The following is a 10697-nucleotide window of genomic DNA, read 5'->3' as shown; positions in this document are numbered from 1 at the left end:
CTTGGAGTTACTCAGAGGTGCATTAACAACTAATGATTCAATTGAGGGAGGCCTGGATTGCCATTCGGAGTTGCCAGATATTAGCATACCCTTCTGGAAACCCGGAAGCCTGCCAATTACGCTCCCCAGTGAAACTCTAAAGGGGCCTTTCCAAGATGCATGATATTTAGGAAGAGGAAATTAAGCTAATTTTGAAAGCTCCTGACATGTTTCCTTAAAATCGAACTAGTTGAAGGCTGGGATGAATATTATGAATTGTTCACATGATGCGTGTTTGAATATATGTCATGGATTCCAAGGGCACAGCTCAGAACGACTCAGGGCCTGGGTTCCTTTCCTTTTTGTTTTTGGTCTTCCCCCCCCCACCCCGCACTTCTTTTTCTCTTGAAGCACGAACACAGTCTCTACCTGAAAGGGCCTCTGCAGAAAGTTGTCTGGTAGCGAGGACAGAGCCACGTTCTCCCAAGATGAGACGAGGTGCCATGGCCAGGACCGGGGAGAGAGCCCTGGGCCCTGCGTGGCGGCCACAGGCGGGAGTGTCACCCAGGGGCTCGCAGCCCTCGGCGGGGGGTGGGGTGGGGGGCTTTTAATTATGCGTGTAAGTTCCAGCTTTCTTTCCAACACAAACACGCAGGCCGGCAAGGACATTAAATATGCAGCCGGGCTTTCCCTCTGAGCGAGGCCGGCGCTTGGATTTTTATCTTCCCAGGTCCAGAACCTGTTTACTTCCTTCCAAGCGGCTTCCTCCTGCCCCTTAGATAAGTCAGCGGGAGGATTGACCTCCAGACGTTGCTGAATTTGCGACCCCTGACAGTGACTGGGAACCGGGCAGCCTGGCGTGGGTGGAGCAGCGGTGATGCAGCCTTTTGCTGCAGGAGGAGAGGGCTCCGAGCGACCCGGGCCCCGGGCCCTCGCCTGCTGCCGCAGAGGCCGGCTCCCCAGACATCCATCCCTCCCCACCTTCCCAAGCTTAGGCTTCTGCTTAGCACCCTCCGCTTCCAGCCACCGTTTCCGTCCCCAGAGGGCCTGCGTTCAGGCAGAGAAAGGACCACTTTCGCAGGTGGGAGGAGAGGGAAGCAGAGGGTCATTTCAACTGCGGCAAAAATCAGCCATGTTCCCTGACAGCACTTTAATTATAATGAAAGAACAAGATGTTTTTCGGTTTGTACGGAGGAGGCTTGAGGTGGGGGGGGAAGGGGGCTCTGAAAGAGGAGACGGATGTTAGCTTATCGAGCTTGGCTTTGGAGCAGGCTGTCACCGCGGGTGACAGATACACTTACGGAGGGAGCCAAGCCCCCTCCCCGCGCAGGGGCACCAGTTCTGCGGGTCCAGTGCTGCTGCTTGAGGGGGGGGGGCGGGGGGACGAGCCCAGAATAGGAAGAGTCCATAAGGCAGAACTTAGGCAGCTGCTGGGTGCAGGCCGAGGGGGGAGTCTAGCTTGTGTTCTGCTCCACCGGCTTTGAAGGCAGCCGAGAGGTTTTCGGTGGTCATGCGTGTCATTGCTGAAAATGGGGGTGGGTTTTTTTTTTTATTCAAGTCAGGTGCTTGGTTCAAATGGACGTTCAAGGACCTCGCAGCTGCAGAGGAGGCCAGAGCGAGCCCTGCAGGCCTGGGCTGCTGTGATGAAGGCAGGGGCAGTGTCTTAGCAATGGGAAGAGAGCTGGAGAGGCAGATGTGGTCGGCTTCGTTCAGCTCAGGCGAGAATCAGGCAAAGGGCCCGGTTTCCCCTTCCACTGCCCAGGCTTGTCTGTCATCCCAGCCTTGACCTTAGGCATTGAGCCTCCAGGAAGCCGCCCCTCTGGCCCCATGAGTTGAACAGCCCCTGAAGGTGGCCCTGGGATTCAGGCTGGCAGCGTTAGGAGAAAAATAAAGGTGGATTCTACAGTCACAGCTGAGAACAGCCTTAGCTCCTGGGATTGGGGGATGTGAGCAAGAGAGCAGCAACATGCACCCAGGGATCCCCACGGGTCGCCAGGGCTGGAGGGGCAGAAGCGGGGGAGGCAAAAAGACATAGAAGATGCATGATCTGCCGCGCTCAGCTCCACTGCCCGTTGTGGGGCTCTCTCCTGCCCTGGAAACGCCAAGAGCCGGCTGCCTGAGAGCCTCTGGCCCAGACCCCCCCAGACAAGGGGAGGTGTCTCAACCTGCTCATCTCGGTGGCAGCTTTTGTGTAGCTGAGGGACCCAACGTCTCTGTTAAAAATGACGTCGCAGCTGAGAGGTTCACGCAGCCTTGCAGGAAAACACCCAGGCAGGGGCACTGCTCTCCCCCCCCCCCCCCCCCCCCCCCCCGCCCAAGGAGGCTCCCTGTGTGGCAAGTTCTGCCAAACAACCCGCGATTTCTCCGGGGTCCCTCACCCTCATTGTCACACGGCTAGGGACACCTCAGAGGCGGATGATTATGAATGGGCAGTGGGTAATGAAACAGCAGGGGCTTGGGGCTTTGTGGGAGGTGAGTGATGGGCGGGTACGAGTGAAACCACTTTGTTTCCTGCGTTTGGCGAGAGGCTTCGCAGGCACAATGCAGCATCCGCAGGATCTAATGGGGGGGGGGCAGTGGTCCTGGGACGGGAGGGCGGTCCTGCGGGGCCACCGAGATGGCTCCCTTCTCTAGGACAACTGCAGTGTCCCCATCTGAGCCCAGCCGAAAGGCAGATGCTTTATCTAGACGCAGGGCGACTCTGTGTGTCTGCTGCAGAGAAGGAGGAACCGTGATGGTGCTGGTTTCGGTGGACCGGTGGAAGAGGAAACATGAGGGAAGAAAAATCTTCCCCGTTTTCCCTTCTCTGCTTGAAAAACAATATGAGGGGCTGGCAGTTAGGTCGGGAAGGAGAAAGAGGCAGGAGCAGCATCCTAACTTAGGACTGAAGGGGCTCTGTGCTATTTTAGAGGGATTTTCGTTTGGAAGGAAAAAAAAAAAAAGACAAATAAGACACAGACGCTTTTGCTGAGTCTGGGGGGTCACCGCCGCCCGCGTTAGGAGGCTGTATTTTTTCAGCGTCGGCATCAGGAAAGTGAGGCGTCTGTCCTCTCTCCGAAATAAAGAGGCGCTTTGAGAGCCAGGAGGAGGGTCGTTGTCCTGTCTGAGGCCGTGGTCTCATTTTTCACGTCAGAATGGACACTGGTTAAGATGCGATGGCTTCTTAACTCAGGCCATTTACATTTTACAGAGTGCAAAAAAAAAGAGGGCTCCAAGCCCCTGTCTGGCGGCAGCAAAGCCAAATAAATAGGAACGACACGACCTTTTAAAAACCCATTCTTAATGCCATGGCTTCGCTCTGGCAGATTTTGAGTCCTTTAGCCCAACCTGAAAACCTCGGATTTTCCTGGCTGGCAAAAGGGACCGCTTCCTACTGTGGTGGGGCTCTTTCGTCCCCCACAGATTCCTCTTCTGCTGACCTTTCTGACTTGAGTTTTTATCTTCTTGACACTGAGGCATCCAATCCATGTGGTCAAAAGTTCAATCTTGAAAAAAGCATCTGGTTCTTTTGTCCACAGATAGGCAGTCTGTCTGACCTTGGGGAGACTCAGCTCACCCACCCACCTGCCCTGACCTCCCCCCCCCCATGCAGCCCCAGCGCCGTGGGTCATCTCTTAGGAATCTGAGGGGACAGGCCTGTGCTCCAAGGGGTTGGGGGGTGGGGGGGGGGGCGGACGAAGGTACTGGGCCCTCTGGCTCTCGCTGCCGTGGCCAGACCGGAGCGCGCTGCAGCGGGGAGGTGGCGACGGGGAGCAAGCCGGTCCTTACGGGCAGGTGCAGGGAAGGCGAGGCCTGCAGAGGGGAATCCGCCCGACTCGGCCCTCAGCAGCGTCCTTGTCAGGACCGGGCAGGGGCCTGCAGCCATCTTAGAAGGGAGAGGAGGCTGAAGCCACCTGCCCCCCTTTTGTCTTCGGCTGTAACCAGTGAGGAGTAAGGATGAGAAGAGGTGCTTTTGTAGGAAAGGGAGAAAAAAAAAAAAAAAAAAGGAGGGAGGCATGATTTGCTTCTTTTTGAAAAATCCCCTCCCGGTCCCTTTCCCTCGCAGCGACCACGACCAGGACTCTGTCCTCTTTTTCTTCCGCGCAGAGCTCACTGCCACTCTCCGGGCTGCAGTTTCTTCCTGATAGTCCGAGGGAGCCCTCGGGGGCCAGGCCTTGGGGGGGGGGGAGGAAGGGCGCTGGCTCTGCGGTGCCCCCCCGTTTGCCAGCCGCGCGGCCCAAGGCAGAGGACGGATATCGGCCCCAGACGCTGTTTCTCCTCCGTCTCACTTCCTTTCCCTTTGGGGTGCAGGCAGGCCGGAGCCCAGGTGTGCTCAGACCTCCAAAGCCTCCCTGCCTTCATTCTTTATTTTTCTGGTGTGGCCCCCGAACCTTGAGAATGTGTTTTCAGCAGTTTACCACATGCCTGAGAATTTCAGGGGAAAAAGGACAAAACCTGATGACTTCCGTTTATTAGGAGCCCCATTAAGGAGACCCCAGAATTTCTACCAATTCCCGATCAATGTCACGTCTCTGGAAGGGAGAGAGTGACCGCTGGGTGACTGCATAGACGCATCAGGTGTTGGGAGGAAGGCTAAGGCAGGGTCCCCTTATTATAAATTAGGGTGCCTTTTGTTTGTTTCTGTGGGGTTTTCGTGCTGCTAGTAACATTTTTTTGGTAGTTTTGCGGACATTACACATATATTTTTCCCCCAGTATCTCTTCTACTTGGCATCCATTTTTTAGAAACTACATGTTTGCTGTAGAGTTCTAGTCTTGAGTTTTCTTTTCTCTAATTCTTGCTCTTTTTTATCTTTGACCAAGTGCCCCCCCCTCTGTCTCCCGCACCCTCAGTACATCCAGGGGACGTGTGGTTCTGTCAGGTTGAGGAAGACCTTGATTTAACACCTATAAGACTCTGCAAGGTGAATGACCGGTAGAAGTTTCATATCTAAGATGAAAACAGTAGGCGTCCTTGGGATCACACTGCTTAGGCCACAGTCGGGTGTTTTGGTTTTTGTTTTCACATTTTGCATCTAACCAACTCCTGGGGCCTCTTTGAAATGATGTATTTAGACTAGTTACTGATTCAATTAATAGATGTGTTTAGACTAGTTACTGATTGAATTAATAGAAAACCAGTTAAGAAGTTCACTTTTAAGGCCGAGAATGACTTTCAATTACCCTGCTCTGGGGCGCCCCCATGAGGCGTGTGCTCAGAATAACACATGATAGGAACTTGAGATCTAGTTTTTCTAGACTTTGAGATGCTTCTAATGGTTATGAGTAAGTAGAGTCTCCATTTCATTTGCAGATTAGATGTCTTTGGGTCCGACTCTGCTTTATATCAGTGTCCCTTGAAGGTTCTTTCACAGCAAGGCTGTTCGAAGGAGCCAATTATGAAAACAATCCTGGTACTCAGAAGGTAGAAACTGGTCTTTGCAGAGTAAGGCAGCAGGAAACCTACTGCTGCTTCAAGGTGGTCGATGCCTTCCGGTAGCATTATAGTGAGAAGCATCCTCATGGGAACCAGCCCCCCAAATGGGAGATTCATCACCTTCTGGAGGGGGTTCTCTGTCCATCAGCCAATGGCACCATCTTGCCAGAAGATAGGGACCCGGGGTCTTTGCGGTTGGTGGGACGGACCGAGGAGAGATTCGTCTAGGCTCCTCCTTCCTCCCCTCTGCAGACCGGGTGACACCCTGTGGCGCTTTGCTCAGGCCCGTCTTTGGCATCTCAGAGGTGCCCACGCACCGGCCGATGGGACACCAGAGCTCCCAGGGTTGGTTTGTTCTATAGCTTCACTGGCCGTTCTCCACAGCTGTCAGAGCCCCTCAAAAATCAGCTCCTTTCATTGAGCACCTGCTGATTTCTTACCTGGGGTCGGAGGAAGGGGCTTTGCGCTGTGACTCCCAGACCTAAGGACTTCATGCCGTGCCCACGTGAAGGGCTGGTTTTCTAGAGTTTTTCCTTCTTAGTGTTAGGTCACTGCAACCCTGGGATAAAAATAGGTCTAATTAGTATTTACAGATTAGACTGCATTTCTAGCTTTGTGCCACTTCCTTTCATAATACCAATTTTGGTGACACATTTCCTAGAATCCCAGGCTGGCTTCGATTGCTAAAATCCTCCAAGAGCCGATTATTGGACAGATCTGTTTGCCCGAAAGCCCAGAGGGGTTTGGTCCTCATCGGACCTCTTGGCTCCCCCGTGCCTTGTCCTCTGCCTTCTGAGGTTGGTCCTGATTTTCCTGTTTTCTGTTTGGGAAGAAGTGACTCCATTCTCCCCCAAGGCCGACCTTTTTGAGGACGGGCTGGGCACATGTGGTCTTCTGAGGCCAAAGGCCCTTTCCTGCCTGGCTCCAGGGTCCCCGCCAATTAATGGGGGGAAGGGGGGACTGAGTTAGGCATCACAATTCCAGCCAAGCTGGGCATCCATGGAGTACACCTGTCACTTGAGCCGGTGTCCAAAAATCCAGCCCTGAGGGTCACAACTGGAGCATTATCTCGGCATGAGCAATTCAGTATTTAATGTTCCTTACAAAATAAATCCTTCCAAGCAGCTACTGTTCACCTGTTAACCCTTAGCGGATTTCACAGAAGGAGGGATGAGGTGTCATCTGTAATTTTCTTGGCCAGCAGCCCTCGCTTTCCGATCCCGTCTTTAAAAAACCGTTTCTTGTGTAACGGAGAACAGGGGCTGCCAAGACCGCATCCGCGTATTCTGTCTTTTCATTTCATTTCTCTTTTCACCTGCAGAGTACATAGCCTTTGTACTCATTGGCATTCTGTGTCTTTTCTCTTTTCCTGGTAGCTTCTCTGAGCCTGCCATGGTTGGCAAGTCTAAATTTACAATTAGGTGGTGGTGGTGGGGGGGTTCCATCGTGAGTCAGATCTTCTCTTTTTATGTAAATGGCCCGCAAAGCGACACACATTTCAAAGTTGTCCTCCCAATAGCCGAACCCTTCTGTCACCTGGGCCTTCATAAATGAATTGTCCATCTGCAATTACTCCACGTAGCACACATCGATTGAAAGCTGAGTTGTCTGTCTGCCTTGCCTTCTAAAAGGAATTGGCTATATTTAGGTTTTCAAGCAAGCCTGCTTTGTGTTCTTTGTAAAGTCAGCGACATTCTTTCGATTTTTTTGGTGTAATTAGCACAAAAGGAGCCGTAATCTGAGAAGGTAGTAGAGACTTTGGCGGCTGAGAGACAGGAATGTCCAAGAAAGCGGCAGGAATGTTCTAGAAAGCAGGCAGAGGCGGCTTTTCCAGTTCTGGGCGGCAGGCAGGGACCCCAGGCTGTGGCTCATGAAAACATCCCCTTTTCGTCCCCCAGACTGACTGCAAACGCCTGATGCTTTGGCTGGACCGCTCTTCCTTCCTCATAATTTCCAGAGGTCAGCAGAGACTTTAGAAAGCCACAGTGCCATCTAGGCTCCGCCGAGTTGCGTGGGCTTTTGTGCCAGGCTGGGGAGACTGCTGTGAATGCCACCAGGCCCCTCGGTAAACTGCCCAGGGAGAGGCTGAGGGGCAGCCTCTGAGCTCCCCGGCAAACACTGGATTTTGACCAAATAGAGGCTACATGGAAACTGGGGGGCTTATGTGCAGCCATGTGCAAAGGAGGAAGCCTCTCTGGGGACCAGGTCTTTGTGCCCCCACCCCCCTCCCCAAACCAGAAACTCAGGGAGGAAAGTGGAGCAAACTGTAATTACACGTTCGTCAATTTCAATTTCAGTGTGTGTGGGCCAAACACAAAAACGATGAAAAGGTACCGACATTTCTGGGTATGTGAAACGTGTGACTAATGATTGTCACATTAATTGCTTAATTCCGGGTTGACCAACAGCAGATGGGAGTGGATTTGGAGTGGGTTTAGACAGGGGGTTTCAGCCAGGAAGGCAAGTGACACCCACAGCCCAGTCAGAACCTCACTTGTCCAGAACGGAGGCCAGCACCTCATCGCAAGCCTGTCGAGTTGAAAGTGGTCAGCCACTCGTGGTTGGTGGGGAAGTAAAGGAAAAACGCCCCAAGAGGTAAACATTGTATTTAGCCGTCCCCTCCTGTGTATGTCTGTATACACAAAGCAGCATTTAACGAGAGGAAATGTATTACCTGGTTTGTCCACAGTGCTTAGCTCTCTCAACTCTCAATTACACGGAGCTAAATTTGAAGCATTGAGTGCCACGGGAAAAAGCAAGATCTTTAAAATCAGCCCAAGAAGAGGGCTTCGTTTCTCAGCAGAGGTCCCGACAGGACTGCAGCACTCTCGAGATTTCACTCACTTGCTCTGTGTTTTGGTTTTTCCTGTTGGTACTGGTTTAGTAAGATGTTGGATCCAAATGTGATTTAGACACGGCATCTTGTAAATTAAAACAAAAGTAAGCGGACCCACACCCATTTTTAAGTCGTCCTCCCTGCATGAGCTCCCCCCACCCCCATCCTGTAGGCGTTTCCATCCTCGAGGCCAAATGAAAACTTCTAAGCAGCAGGTTTTCCCGTTACCTGCGTCCCCATGAAGTCCCCCCTCCCTCCCAAGGGAACTTACAGATATTTTAACAGAGGGATGTTCACGTCCCTCCTGTAGAGGGTAACACGTTCCCGTCTTTTTTTTTCCTTTTCTTTTCCCAGTGACTGTCGCCACTAAGTGGTTCTGTTGGCCTCTAGTTGATGTCAGGAAGCCCCCAATCCAAGTGATGCATTTAGACTCTTTTCGGGGCTCGTGTGTGTATCACGTTGTTTAGGTTTAAGGGGGTTTTCTTGCTGTTTTTCAAGGACCAGAGTTATGCTCTATTGTATTGCTTCCTCCTCTTAAGGTAGAGCATGGCTTTGTTAAAGTCCCCTCCATCTCCCTCTGGGGCTCCTGTGGCTGTCCTAGGAAAGGCACTAATGGCCTCGGGCACGGGGCATCCAGGGGACTGGGAGGTTCCTCTCTTCCGTGGGGCCTGCCCATCAGAGCCAGGGAAGACCCAGAAAGGCCCCAAAGCCCCCAGCCACCTCCCTTTGTGCACCAGGGTTTGAGGATGTTTGATGGGTGTCTCAAAGCCACTGGCTCAGGAAATTGGGTCCCCACGCGATGGCCACTGGCTCCCACATGTTGGTTGGATTAGAGTAGGTTCTGAATTAAACATGGATTATCTTTGAATGGGCAGGTGCAAATTCAATCAGGGAGTTTCATAGGGCCATGGAATTTGCTCCTTAATCGCGAGCCTTCTGAACGGCGCCTTCCGAAGCCGAACACCGTGTCTCGTTTTGAATGCAAGTTCAGGGTTACTTTGTGGTTGATGTTATGACACCTAGTGAATATGACAAGATAAAAGGTGCTCTCGGTAATTAGGTTTCTAAGAACTTTATGGTCCTCAGTGATAGAACCTTCTCAGCAGGGATTAACTGGGACTAGGAGAAGGCTCTTTAGAATACCTGCTTTCGGCAGCTGTACAGCATAGGCCCCAGGTCACACTCACTTGCAAAAATGACTCCAGTAATTCTAGTCAGAGTGCGAAATGTGCTTTAAAGACAGAGTGCACCACTGAGGGGCTGCGACGTTATTATTACAACCTGACAGCTAAGTGTTCTGTTTCAGTGGAAACCTATTTGCCACGTCCTAGGTTATTAAAATAATATTTTCCCTGGGCTCTTGGAGAATTATATTTTCTCGGGGATCTCACAGTGACCCCATCTAGTGAAAGGCCGAGAAGAACACCCTTGTCCAAAAACCCAATGACTTCGTCAGGTGCCAGAATGTTTTCTAGAGTCTAAGCTGCAGCGAGCCCACGGCTTCCAGCAGACGAGGCACGTTTACTCAGACAGGAGGGTGCACGGGAGCCAAGGAACACACCCACCCATGGCGATGACCACGGCGTTCCAAGGCTGCCGTGGGATCCATCCATGGCTGTGAACTACGCACTGCTGGAAAGGTCTGGCGCTAGGCCGTCCCTGGGTCTAGCGTGGGGCGGCGTATGTAGCCGAGGCGCACCGTCAGGTGACCTGGTGTTTCAGGGTAGGGGTGTGCTGCTGTCCCAACCTGCTGGCTTCGACGTGAAGCGGGTCACCTGGAGCTGGGGACCCGTGCCCTCCCTAGGCATTTGGCACCCGGGACCTTCTGGCCCCGTGCCCCTCTCTGGAGCTTGGAATTTCCACGACTTCCATCTCTCCCCAAGCCAAATGAGAGGCCCCTTCCACTGGAAAACTCTCTGAGTCTAGACTGTTCCAAGAATAATGCTAATGGATTGCACGACTCTCAAAGCATAAACCACGCACTTAAAATGGTAACTACCTATTAAAATAAATTACTAATTCATATGAAAAGGTCACGCATGGTGGCCTCCAAACCTGACTTTTTTTTTTTTAAACTAAAACTTTTAAGGTCCGGGTAGGTCAAATGCTAGACCGAAAACTGTAGACGGTATCAGCTCCCCACGCCAATTAAGTAAACTCTCATCTTTCACTTTGTGTCGGGTGAAAACAGAAAGCCCAACAGACCACAAACGAGCTTGTGTTTCAGAGCTCTTAGTGTCATCTGCTTACCTGTAAACCCTTGCTTCCACCTGCTGGCGTTATTTACAACGTAAATGCTTTATTTGTCCATCGGTGGTTGGTCATAATAAAATATAGGTGAAACCTACGCTGAAACAAAAAAAAGATTTTTTTTTTTTTTTAATTTTTAAGGACGGCCTGCCAGCTTAGAAGTGGAAATGACTGAAGCCTGGCCTTGCTTTATACAATAGTCCTGATTGTGCCTTTG

The sequence above is a fragment of the Phacochoerus africanus genome, chromosome 3, assembly GCF_016906955.1.
Source record: "Phacochoerus africanus isolate WHEZ1 chromosome 3, ROS_Pafr_v1, whole genome shotgun sequence".
NCBI classification, from domain to species: Eukaryota; Metazoa; Chordata; class Mammalia; order Artiodactyla; family Suidae; genus Phacochoerus; species Phacochoerus africanus.
This window is presented reverse-complemented; position numbering follows the sequence as displayed.